General features: G+C 40.7%; 1 protein-coding gene across 2 annotated transcripts in view; it reads right to left on the bottom strand.

The window, feature by feature from the left end:
• Nucleotides 1-14019, bottom strand: part of MTAP (methylthioadenosine phosphorylase) — a 49848-nt gene that overhangs the window by 15213 nt on the left and 20616 nt on the right. The gene's annotated exons all lie outside the window — the stretch shown is intronic.

Genomic DNA, 14019 nt, shown 5'->3' with positions numbered 1-14019 from the left:
AAACTTCCTTGATGCCCTCAAAAATGTCCCTTTTTTTTTTTTTTTTAAACAAATGCTTCTTTAGTTTCAAGTTCCAGATGAGGTCCTAAACTTGCATTTGATTGACCTGTCTCTAATGAAAGTAACTTCTGTCCTCTACCCCCAATCTTATTTTTTCATGCCTTTGGCCCACTGAAAAAGCAGCCATTTGTCCTGCTCCACTTTTGGGAATCTCTTTGCCACCCCATTTAGCTTGTTGCTCTACCCATCGTAATTAGTTCTGAACTCTCTTAGTTCAACTTTTTGGTAAAACATTTTTGAATCCACAAAGAAGAGGTTAAAATTAACCCAGAGCCAGAGCCAAATCACCCTGCAATTTTCACCCGAAGTTTTCAGAATAAAGCACTTTCTATGTCCTTTATATTGTTCTCAACTTGAACTCATGAGTAATACAGGAAAGAGACTCTTCATCTTTCCTACAGAGGGGAGGGCTGGAGAGGGCCAGACCAAGGGAAAACAGGGGAAGGTAGATCACTTAATGTCTACTTCCGGGGACGGGAGAGAAGGAAACGGCATGGAGAATATACTGGTTCAGTTTATACAGCTGGTGGGTCCGCCTACCAAAATTAATCTGTTACTTTCATCCTGTCACATACCAAACAGGGACACTAGCTGGCACCAAAGCCACCTGGCTCAGTAAGGAGGCCTCCGTGCTTTGCAGGGATGAAAACCTAGCTTGTACTCCTCCCAACCTTTTGTCATGTGTCTCAGGGGAAGGCTAAGTTAACCCCAAAGCAATTCCAGATGGGGTTGAAGAACAGGTCAAATGACTGTTCCAGCCCATATAAACAGAGGCTTTTCTCTTTTTGTAAAACTAACCAATAAAATGGTGCCACGTACTCCAGCTCTGGCTTGGTATCTGCCTTCCATGAGTCAAGTATTAGCAATATCCCCATTTACAACCATGATCGAGTACAAAAACAGGGCCACAAAAACCTCTAGCAGCTATACCCCAATGTCCACGCAATAGAACCCACACCGTATCTCTGTCCCTCTCTCCTCTATTTCTACCCTTTCTTTGCCTAATCACTCCTCTCTGTTCTGAACTTCTTCTATCTTAAGACAAAACATGTATTAGTTATGCTTTATGTTATGTCATATACATGTGATATTATTTTTTTTTTTAATTTTTTTTTCAACGTTTTTTATTTATTTTTGGGACAGAGAGAGACAGAGCATGAACGGGGGAGGGGCAGAGAGAGAGGGAGACACAGAATCGGAAACAGGCTCCAGGCTCCGAGCCATCAGCCCAGAGCCTGACACGGGGCTCGAACTCACGGACCGCGAGATCGTGACCTGGCTGAAGTCGGACGCTTAACCGACTGCGCCACCCAGGCGCCCCTACATGTGATATTATTAACTATAGTTTTCATTTCCTCTGTCAAGTGGAAGATTTTACATTTTTCACTTTATTTATTTTTTTAATTTTTTTTTTTTAACATTTATTTATTTTTGAGACAGAGAGAGACAGAGCATGAACGGGGGAGGGGCAGAGAGAGAGGGAGACACAGAATCTGAAACAGGCTCCAGGCTCTGAGCCATCAGCACAGAGCCCGATGCGGGGCTGGAACTCACGGACCATGAGATCATGACCTGAGCCGAAGTCGGACGCTCAACCGACTGAGCCACCCAGGCGCCCCTTACATTTTTCACTTTAAATAAAGCTCTTTAACCACTAGCTATATGGCTTAGAGCAAACTGCCGTATCTTTTTGATTTTCCATTTCCAATCATAAAATGTAGTTTATCCACCCATTTATACAGGTATTATGAGGATTAAGTCAATCAAGATGTCCAGACAAATGCCAGCAGCTCAGGAGTGAGGTCTGGGCTGGAGATGGAACAGAGAGCCAGCACCAAGGAGAAGCTGTGGTTGAGGCTGGAGCCTCAGAGCACTCAAGCCTGCAGGGGCAAGTGAAGGGGACAGCCCTGAGGAGGAAATGAAGACTTTAATACTAATATTTCCAATGGTTTCAGGGCTAGGCTGTCGAGATCCAGCAAAGAAAGGAGCAAATGAGAAATACCTTGCTTCACACAGCCTGCCCACCTATCCGTGGTGTTTCACATAACTTAAGTGTCAGTACATTCAATGAAACATTTAATGACCTAAACTTCAATTGCTATGAATAGCAATACTCCTGTCCAGCATAAAATAAGGCATGATTAATGCTGAAGGAAATGCTGACCAAGGGCAATGGGGGTTTACAATCATAGGGGACAAGAATGGATTACATTTTCTTAGATAAGTACAGTAAAGTATATACATGTATTTTCTTTATGATTTTCTTTTTTTAAATGTTTTTATTTATTTAGTTTTGACAGACAGACAGAGAGAGAGAGAGAGAGAGAGAGCGCGCGCGCATGCGCGCGGCAGAGAATCCTAAGCAGGCTCCACGCTATAAGCACATGGGGCTTACGCTTGTAAACTGTGAGATCATGACCTGAGCCACAATCAAGAGTCAGATCCTCAACAGACTAAGCCACCGAGGCGCCCCTTCCTTAGAATTTTCTTAATGACACCTTCTTTTCTGTAGCTTACTTTATGGTAAGACTATAGTACATAATACATATACCAGATAAAATTCACGTTAAATGACTGTTATCAAAGGCTTCTGGTCAACAGTAGACTATTAGTAGTTAAGTTTTGGGGAGGTTAAAAATTATACATGGGCTTTCAACTCAACAGGAGTCAGCACTCCTAGCCCCCATGTTGTTTAAGGGTCAACTGTAATTTGTTACAGCATCAACAGGACACTAATACATATGCTCACATGGTTTAAGATACAGTCAACTGAGTTCTGGTTTCTGCAAGTAATAAAGAAATGACACTGAAGGCTGTCCCAACTCTTGCTACAGTTAGCAAACCTTCCCAGCTAGGCAAGAGGACTATCATTTCACTTCCCCACTAGCTTAGGACCCCACCTGGCAGAAAGACTCTTGAAGTGACTGATCTGGCTGGCTTTACCGCTTACTCAATAACTCTATGCCTCTAGGAAAGTCAATCTGATGTCTATGTACCTCAGTTTTTATCTGTTTTCTCATATTCAGAATGAGAAGTAAGTAATACCACCTGCCTTCCAAGGTTAATGTGAAGACTGAATGAGACACATGAAGCAAGTACTCAGCACTAGCAACTACTGTTCAGGGAAAATCTACTTCTGTACTTGCCACGTGCCAACCTCAGAGCCTGACGTGTGTGTGGACCTCAAGGCAAAGGTGCACAAAAAACCGTGTGAGGCTATCAAACCCAGATACATGCTAAGAGACGTTACGTGTACATACAAACAAAAAACTGCCCATGGTAGAGTGAAGGAGGCAAAATTGTGTTGTGTACTGGCAAGAAAAATGACTTCAAGACTGCCAAGGAGAGAACACTGGGCACTTTCACACACAGAATAGGGAAAAGCCTAGAAAAAGACGGACTGGTAGGTTGTTTCTGAATCAAGACTCTTAAATCAGCCATAAGACAGTCATTTGTTAATAATTTTCCTTTGAAGAAATGCTGAGTTGCAAACAACTTGTCCTACAGCAGAAGCAAACCTAACTGCACATCTCTGAGGAGGCACATGTCCCCAACAGGCCTCAGCATGCAGGAACATGAGTCAATGAATATACTGGCAAAGCAGGGCCAACGACTACTCATAAGGAGCATGGCTTTGGGGAAATGATTTCACCCACATCACTTAAAAGATATCCAAACAATAATGTGCATGGGCAGAGACAAACTCAGTTTCTGAGAAACCAAAATGAAACAAAAAAACCTCCCAGTCCCTCCTTTCATTACAGCCTGGGCTCTGAGGGAAAGTGGAGGTGTTCTATGTAGGTCTGTCACAGCCACCTTGATGCCCAGAAGCTGTGCTAGCAATTTATCCTATAGGGATGTTCACACAAATACAAAGATAACTGGACACACCAATGTTAACTGAACCAGTTAATACAAACAGGAAACTGGAAACAAATTTCTCACTTAGAAGGCAACTTAAATAAATCACATACCCAACAATGGAAGAGTGTATAGCTGTTAGGAAGAACGTGATGATATCTGACTACAGGTATGGAAAGCTAAGAGAGATGGTGAAAAGGGAAAACCGCATGTTGTGAACTAGAATAGAGTAAAAAGAAAAACTTCTTTTTCTAGAATTCCTACAGTCATACAAATGTATTTTCTTTGTGTTAAAGAATATATAAATGTATATAATATGGACTCACAAAATGTTTGATTTAGTTAACAATATCTCTTTTTTTTAGTTAATGGTACATCTCGACGATTTTTCTAGATCAGGACATAAAAATCTATTTGTTTAAAGTGCTAAATAGAAAGCCACAGATGGGCCAGTATATTTATTATACAAAAAATGGGTAATTAAAAAGGGTACAACCAGTATCTCTGCATGAGCTACCTTGTACACAGTTCTCAAAAAACCAAGAAAAGGAACTGTTTCGGTCAAAGGCCACACACTTTTGAAGTTTAATAGATCTTACCAAACTGCTTTTCAAAGGGCTGTAGCAAGGCATACACCCACTGGAAACATAGGAGGGTGTCACTTTCTACCATATGCTCTCCTCTACCATTTTCATTTTATTCCATTACAAATATGCATTACTCTTTAAATGCTTTAAAACACAAGACTGTTGGATAGCATTTTAGTTTTAGCACATATTACAACACCAGAGACAATTTAAATTAAAAATCTGAAAAGTATACAAACAGGTAAAGATGGCAAAAAAAAAAAAAAAAAAAAAAAAAAGGGCCAAGTCACCAACTGATTAAATCAGAAGGGTTATTTATATCTTAGGACACATGCATAATTTTAAGATCAACAGGATTAAGAATGAGCCTTCTCAATTTCTAGGAGTATATATGTGTGTAGGTGTACACACACATATTTGTGAACAGCATTGTCATGAGCACGTTTATAAGTGAAGGATCAAATCCTAGAAGACTTGGGTCAAGGGTTCTTATCTGGAAAAGAAAGGTAGGGCACACGGGAAAGCAAGATAGTATTTAAAACTGCAGTGGGTAGAAGTAGAGGAAATTCTGATGTGAATGGCAACAAATTAGGCCACGACGGAGTCTGCTCTATTAATCAGAAGAAACCGAAACCTTCTAAATTTGGACAAAGGTCATGAAGATCCCACTATTGCTCTGATCTAATGAGTGCTTATGGTGCTACAGAAAAGGAGAAAACCCAATGATGTTTATATCCCAATGAGGAGGCAATACTGCTCAATAAATAGCTAACAGTTTCCCTTCTTATTCTGGACTTTTCATGAGGTCTTGCTAAACAGAGGATGCAGAGCAGTAGCCAAGAACAAAATCTCGACTCCGACACAGGTGGTGAGTAACAATCTCTTTGGGTCTCAGTTTTCTCATCTGTAGGAGATGCTTTCCAGTGCTGTGATAATTAGCAGTACTAGGAACATGTTACGACTACAAAAGCAGCTTTGTTTTGCTGTAAAGTATCATGGACATCACTCCAGGTCAATGTATGTAGCTTTACAAGATCCCGTTTGCAACTTCACGACATTCCACAGGATGGCTGTCAACCACTGCTTTAGGCTGCTCACCCGGGAAACAATATACATATATCCTGGTATGTGTTTAGAAAAATTTGCTGCTTTTATTCTTAGGACTGCAAACTACAAAAGGGAAAGGCTGGTTGGAAAGACATGCATACTTTAAACCTTAATAAGAAGTCAAACTGCCTTTTTTTTTTTTTAATTTTTTTTTTTTAACGTTTATTTATTTTTGAGACAGAGAGAGACAGAGCATGAACGGAGGAGGGTCAGAGAGAGGGAGACACAGAATCTGAAACAGGCTCCAGGCTCTGAGCTGTCAGCACAGAGCCCAACGCGGGGCTCGAACTCATGGACCGCGAGATCATGACCTGAGCGGAAGTTGGACGCTTAACCGACCGAGCCACCCAGGCGCCCCCAGACTGCCTTTTAAGAAGAGTTCTAACAATCTCTACCAGCAATAACTATGTGAGTTAATTATCCAGGACCTAACAGCACCTGACATGTGGGAGGAGCTTAATATTTTATTTCACTTCAGAATTACACAGAAATAACTTCATGTTTATAATCATTTATAAACATTAATAACTCACTGGGGAGAGGGAAATGGGCAGGGATACTACGCACAAAGGCAATGGAAGAAACTACCACAAAGGTGACCAGATATATGTCAAAGATCATTGGCATCGATGACAAAAGGAACTAGGAAAAAATTACATCAAATTACAGGAAGAGCTGAGTTCTTCTACAAGAGCTTTTTTTTTTTTTTTAATTTTATTTATTTCTTTAAATTTACATCCAAGTTAGTTAGCATATAGTGCAATAATGATTTCAGGAGTAGATTCCAGTGATTCATCCCCTATGTATAACACCCAGTGCTCATCCCAACAAGTGTCATCCTTAATGCCCCTTGCCCATTTAGCCCATTCCCTGACCCACAACCCCTCTGGCAACCTTCAGTTTGTTCTCTGTATATAACAGTCTCTTTGTCCCCCTCCCTATTTTTACATTATTTTTGCTTCCCTTCCCTTATGTTCATCTGTTCTGTATCTTAAATTCCACATATGAGCGGAATCATATGGTATTTGTCTATGACTTCACTTAGCATAATACCCTCTAGTTCGATCCATGTAACTGCAAACGGCAAGATTTCATTCTTTTTGACTGCTGAGGAATACTCCATTGTACATATATACCACTTCTTCTTTATCCATTCATCTGTCAAAGGACATTTGGGCTCTTTTTATACTTTGGCTATTGTCAAAAGTGCTGCTATAAACATTGGGGGCACATGTGGCCCCTTCAAAATAGCACAACTGTATCCTTTGGATAAATACCTAGTAGTGTAATGCTGGGTCATAGGGTAGTTCTATCTTTAATTTTTTTTTTTAATTTTTTTTAACATTTGAGAGACAGAGAGAGAGCATGAGCATGGGAGGGGCAGAGAGAGGGGGGAGACACAGAACCTGAAGGAGGTTCTGGGCTCTGAGCTGTCAGCACAGAGCCCGACGCGGGGCTAGAACTCACAGACAGCGAGATCATGACCTGAGCCGAAGTCAGACACTTAACCGACTGAGCCACCCAGGCGCCCCTATCTTTAATTTTTTGAGGAACATCCTTACTCTTTTCCAGAGAGGCTGTACCAGTTTGCATTCCCACCAGCAGTACAAAAGGGTTCCTCTTTCTCCAGGTCCTCGCCAACATGTGTTGTTGCCTGAGTTGTTAATATTAGCCATTCTGACTGGTGTGAGGTGGTACCTCATTGCAGTTTTAATTTGTATTTCCTTGATGATGAGTGATGTTGAGCATTTTTTCATGTGTCTCTTAGCCATCTGGATATCTTCTTTGGAAAAGTGTCTATTCATGTCTTTTGCCCATTTCCTCACTGGATTATTTCTTGGGTGTTGAGTTGGGATCAATTCTTTGGAGATTTTGGATACTAACCCTTTATCTGATATGTCATTTGTAAATATCTTCTCCCATTCTCTTGGTTGCCTTTTAGTTTTGCTGGTTGTTTCCTTCCTTGTGCAGAAACTTTTTATCTTGATGAGGTCCCAATAGTTCATTTTTGCTTTTGTTCCCCTTGCCTCCAGAGACGTGTTAAGTAAGAAGTTGCTGCAGCCAAGGTCAGAGGTTTTTGCCTGCTCTCTTCAAGGATTTTGATGGCTTCCTGTCTTACGTTTAGGTCTTTCATCCATTTTGAGTTAATTTTTGTGTATGGTGTAAGGAAGTGGTCCAGGTTCATTTTTCTACATGTCACTGTCCAGTTTTCCCAGCACCACTTGCTGAAGAGACTGTCTACATTCCACTGAATATTCTTTCTTGCTTTGTCAAAGATTAGGTGGCCATACACATCTGTGGGTCCACTTCTGCGTTTTCTATTCTGTTCTATTGATCTGAGTGTTTGTTTTTGTGCCAGTACCATACTGTTTTGATGATTACAGCTTTGTAATACATCTTGAAGTGCGGGATTGTGATGCCTCCAGCTTTGGTTTTCAGGATTGCTTTGGCTATTCAGGGACTTTTCTGGTTCCATACAAATTTTAAGATTGTTCTAGCTCTGTGAGGAATGCTAGTGTTATTTTGATAGCAATTGTGTTAAATATGTAGATTGCTTTGGATAGTATTGATATTTTAACACTATTTGTTCTTCCAATCCATAAGCATGGAATATTTTTCCATTTTTTTGTGTCTTCAATTTCTTTCATAAGCTTGCTATAGTTTTCAGTGTATAGATTTTTTACCTCCTTGGTTAGGTTTATTTCTAGGTATTTTATGGGTTTTGGTGCAATTGTAAATGGGATTGATTCCTTGATTTCTTTTTGTTGCTTCGTTACTGATGTATAGAAATGAAACCAATTTCTGTGCATTGATTTTATATCCTGCGACTGCTTAATTCATGGATCAGTTCTAGAAGTTTTTGGTGGAATCTTTTGGGTTTTCCATATAGAGTATCATGTTGTCTGCAAAGAGTGAAACTTTGACTTCCTCCTTGCTGTATCAGATGCCTTTTATTCTTTTGTGTTGTCTGATTGTTGAGACTAGGACTTCCAAATACTATGCTGAATAACAGTGGTGACAGTGGACATATCTGTCCTTCCCTGACCTTAGGGGGAAAGTGCTCAGTTTTTCCCCATTGAGAATGATATTAGTGGTGGGTCTTTCATATACGGCTTTTAAGATCTTGAAGTGTGATCCCTTTATCCCTACCTTCCTGAGGTTTTTTATCAAGAAAGGATGCTACACTTTGTCAAATGCTTTCTCTGCATCTATTGAAAGGATTATATTGTTCTTGTCCTTTTATTGATAGGATATATCACATTGATTGTTTTGCAGATATTGAAACAGCCCTGCATCTCAGGTATAAATCCCACTTGCTCATGATGAATAATTTTTTTTAATGTATTGTTGGATCCGGTTGGCTAGTATCTTGTTGAGGATTTTTGCATCCATGTTCATCAGGGAAATTAGTCTGTAGTTCTACTTTTTAGTGGAGTCTTTGTTTGGTTTTGGAATCAAGGTAATGATGGCTTCACAGAATGAGTTTGGAAGTTTTCCTTCCATTTCTAGTTTGTGGAACAACTTCAAAAAACTAGGTGTTGGGGCGCCTGGGTGGCGCAGTCGGTTAAGCGTCCGACTTCAGCCAGGTCACGATCTCACGGTCCGTGAGTTCAAGCCCCGCGTCAGGCTCTGGGCTGATGGCTCAGAGCCTGGAGCCTGTTTCCGATTCTGTGTCTCCCTCTCTCTCTACCCCTCCCCCGTTCATGCTCTGTCTCTCTCTGTCCCAAAAATAAATAAACGTTGAAAAAAAAAAACAAACAAAAAAACTAGGTGTTAACTCTTCTTTAAATGTTTGGGAGAATTCTTCTGGAAAGACGTGGACTCTTGTTTTTGGAAAACTTTTGATTACTAATTTGATTTCTTTACTGGTTATGGGTCTGTTCAAATTTTCTATTTCTTCTTGTTTCAGTTTTGGTAGCTTATGTTTCTAGGAATTTGTCCATTTCTTCCACATTGCCCAATTTCTTGACGTATAATTGCTCATAATATTCTCTTATTGTTTGTATTTCTGCAGTGTTGGTTGTGATATCTCCTCTTTCATTCTTGATTTCATTTATTTGGGTCCTTTTTTCTTTTTGATCAAAGTGGCTAGGGGGTTATCAATTTTTTTAATTCTCTCAAAGAACCAGCTCCTGGTTTCACTGACCTGTTCTACGGTTTCTTTCGGTTTTGTTAGCATTGATTTCTGTTCTAATCTTTATTATTTCCCATCTTCTGCTGGTTTGGGGTTTTATTAGCTCTTCTTTTTCCAGTTCTTCAAGGTTTAAGGTTAACTTGTGTATCTGACACCCTTCTTCCTTCTTTAGGAAGGCCTGGATTGCTTCCTGGATATACTTCCCTCTTATGACTGCCTTTGCTGCATCCCACAGGTTTTGAGTTGTGGTGTTATCATTTTCATTGGCTTCCATGTACTTTTTAATTTCCTTTTTAACTTCTTGGTTAGCCCATTCATTCTTTAGTAGGATGTTCTTTAGTCTCCAAGTATTTGTTGTCTTCCAGATTTTTTCTTGTAGTTGATTTCAAGTTTCACAGTGTTGAGGTCTAAAATATGCATGGTATGATCTCAATCTTTTTGTACTTGTTGAGGGCTGATTTGTGTTCCAATATGTGATATATTCTGGAGAATACTCGAGAAGAATGTATATTCTGCTGCTTCAGGATGAAATGTTCTGAATAATATCTGCTAAGTCCATCTGGTCCAGTGTGTCATTCAAAGCTGTTGCTTCCTTGCTGATTTTCTGTTTAGGTGATCTGTCCATTGCTGTAAGTAGGGTACTGAAGTCCCCTACTATTATGGTATTATTATCAATGAGTTTCTGTATGTTTGTGATTAACTGATTTATAAATTTGGGGGCTCCAACATTTGGAGCATAAATGTTTACAATGGTTAGATCTTCTTGGTGGATAGACTCCTTAATCATGATAAAATGCCCTTCTTTATCTCGTTAGTCTTCATTTTAAAATCTAGATTGTCTGATATAAGTATGGCTACTATGGCTTTCTTTTGGCAACCATTAGCATGATAGATGATTCTCCATCCCCTTACTTTCAATCTGCAGGTGTCTTTAGGTCTAAAATGGGTTGCTTGTAAACAACATATAGATGGATTTTCTTTTCTTATCCATTCTGTTACCCTATGTCTTTTGATTGAGCATTTAGTCCACTGATATTTAGACTGAGTACTGAAAGATATGAATTTATTGCCATTATATTGCCTGTAGAGTTGGGAGTTTCTGGTGGTGATCTCAGGTCATTTCTAGTCTTTGTTGCTTTTTTGTTTTGTTTTGTTTCATCTTTTCTCCCCTCAGAGAGTTCCCCCTTAAAATTTCTTACAGGGCCGGTTTAGTGGTCACAAACTCCTTTAGTTTTTGTTTGGGCATTTTTTTTTTATCTCTCCTTCTATTTTGAATGACAGCCTTGATGGATAAAGAATTCTTGGCTACATATTTTTCTGATTCAGCACAATAAATATATCCTGCCACTCCTTTATGGCCTGCCAAGTTCTGTAGATAGGTCTATTGCAAATCTGATCTGTCTTCCCTTGTAGGTTAAGGACTCTTTTTCCCTTGCTGCTTTCATGATTCTTTCCTTGTCTATTTTGTGAATTTGACTATGATATGCCTTGTTGATGATTGGGTTTTGTTGAATCTAAAGGAGGTTCTCTGTGCTTCCTGGATTTGGATGTCTGTGTCTTTCCCCAGGTTAGTAAAGTTTTCTGCTATGATTTGCTCACATAAGCCTTCTATCCCTTTTTCTCTCTCTTCATCTTCTAGTACCCCTATGATTCGGATGTTACTCCTTTTTAATGAGTCACTGAGTTCTCTAATTCTTATATCATGCCTTATAATGCCTTAGTTTGCCTTAGTTTCCCTCTTTTGTTCTGCTTCATTATTCTACATAAATTTGTCTTCTATGTCGTTGATACGCTGTTCTGCTTCATTCATCCTTGCCCTTGTGACATCAATTCGAGATTGCATCTCAGTTATAGCATTTCTAATTTTGTCCTGACTAGATTTTACTTCTTTTGTCTCTGCAGAAAGGGATTCTATGCTTTTTTCAACCCTAGCTAGTATTCTTATTATTATGATTCTAAATTCTGATTCAGACATCTTGCTTGTATCTGTGCTGATTAAGTCCCTGACTGTCATTTCTTCCTAGTCTTTCTTTTGGGGTGAATTTTGTCATTTTGGAGGAAGAAAAAGAATTAATAAAATAAAAATTGAAAAATTAAAAACACCACAAAATCAAATAAAGAACTGAAGATCCTAGGTGTGTTTTGGTCTAGTTGTTGAAAGAAGCTGGACAGAATAGAGAAAAAAGGGAGGAAAAGAAAAAAAGGAACAAAGGAAAATGTTTGAAAATTTAAAAACATAAATACAATAAAAAAGAATAAAATGGAATGACGAAGTAAAACAGAACTAAAAAATTTACAAAAAAGTAAAAGTATAGTAGAAAAAATTAAAGAAAAATTTTTATTAATATGGAAAATAAAAATAAGTTTTCCTCTTTATGTATTCGAGAATAAGAGAAGGAAAAAAATTCAATAGATGGACCAACAGAATGAAATATGATTGGAATTATGTCCAGTTTCTCTTGGAAGTCAAACTATGAAGCACTTTATGGTCTAAACTAAGCAGGCAGAGATGTGTGGTGTTCCTCTAGAGCACAGTTGGCACAGTTGGATGGGGTTTGGTACAATGGCTCTGTTCTCCACTAGATGGTGCTAAGTTTACCAGGGTGGATCATTTGTGGTGCATGCACAGGAAGGGTGAAAATGGTGTCACCCAGCTACCCAGTCTCTAGTATCAGAACTCTGTGCTCTCCCCAACAGGCAATCAAGCGCCCCTCCTTTGTCTCCGGCTCCCGTCCACTCCCCTCTTCTACACTGTCCTTGACCAAGCCATCAGCCTGCCAGGCGGCACCTCCCTCCTGAGCTTTATCTCGGAGCTGTGTTTCCAAACCCCTCACTTCTGAGGGCCCTGTGGCTTTGACCCACTCCAGTCCTCTGGGGGAGGGTCTCACTGAGCAATGGCCATGTGCCAGCCTGCCCCAGAAAAAGTTCAGATCGTGTAGCAGCAGCATTCCAGGGATTATGGTAAATCACAACACACATCTGGTGCCAGGCTTCACCTTTAACATCCTTGTTCCAACACCAGCAAATGTGGCTGTTCTCCGGGGTCCACTGGGACCTTTGCCTGCGGGGAGGCCGCACAACCTCTACCAAATGTCCTCTCAGCAGGGGAACCACTTCTCCCCATGTGGCCTGAGGACCCCTCAGACCCTGCTGTCTGCTCCTAGGAATTCACCTTTCCCACTAGAGCTCCAACAGGTATCAAGCTGTGGAGTTTCAGACTCTGCACTCCCCTGTTTATAGTGTCTTAACGGTATTTAAACCCTCTTCTTTGTATTTTCTCCTTTCTCCCTTTCTTGTTAAGCCCCTTAGAGGTGTTTCCACTCTTTCTCTTTCTCTCCAGCTGCTTTCGGGGGGAGTGCTTTTCCTGTATTCTCTCCCCCACCCCAGTCTCCATCATCTCTCCGCAAGCAAAATCAGCTCTCTACCCTCTACGGCTTCTCTCTCCCCTAGTTCACTTCTGCGTGCCATGTAACTGCCAAGTTCTGTGCTTCAAGTTGTGCAGCCTGTTGTGTTAATCCTCAGATCAGTTTTTAGGTGTGCAAAATAGTTTGGTGTTGATCTAGCTGCATTTCAGGGATGAGAGAGGCAAAAAACCCTTCCATGCTGCTCCGCCATCTTGGCCCCTCCCAAACAAAGAGCTTATTAGGACATTCCTTCTCCCCAGGCTGTATTGTTAACTCAGCCCTGTGGGTCTGAGCTGGTACTAATCACCACTGTGTGACAACCCTAAGCGAGTGCTCCCAGAGAGTAGTGGATGCTTTGTTTCCAGCACTTTTCTGATCATGTCTTTGTTTCTGTTCTATTTTCTGGGAGTAGTCTGGAAACCAGCTTTGCAGGAGACACACTGGAGAGAAGGAGGGATGTGAGGGAAGTGGTTGACAGAGAACAGAGGGTGGTTCAAAGCACGCACAGGTATGACCTGAGGATGGACTCTCCATGCAGGGGTGACCCAGAGCCACGGCACTGACTGCCAGGTTGAGGCAGCACCATGGGTATGATCAACTTAGGAATTTTCCAAGCAGGGAAGGAAGAGCTGAGGCGGGGTGAGAGTGTGGGGTTAGAAGACATCCAAGGGGGGTAATTTAATCTTGAATTACAAAGTGTGAGGTATCTCTGGGACCCTGTCCTGTATCTAGTGGCCAGTGGGATCTGAAGGGGGAAGGTGCAGCTGGGAAGTCTGTGTGGGAAGGGTGGGTGAGGTCACAGGCTCTGGATGCTAACTGGACTTCAAACTCCATGGGTCCCACTTACTAGAGAGTAATGACTAGT

This window comes from Lynx rufus, unplaced genomic scaffold (genome assembly GCF_022079265.1).
Source record: "Lynx rufus isolate CCGP_SWC_20201006 ecotype Redwood Valley unplaced genomic scaffold, mLynRuf1.p SCAF_10, whole genome shotgun sequence".
Lineage (NCBI taxonomy): Eukaryota > Metazoa > Chordata > Mammalia > Carnivora > Felidae > Lynx > Lynx rufus.
Note: the sequence above shows the minus strand (reverse complement) of the source record. Positions and strands in the feature narration are given on the sequence as shown.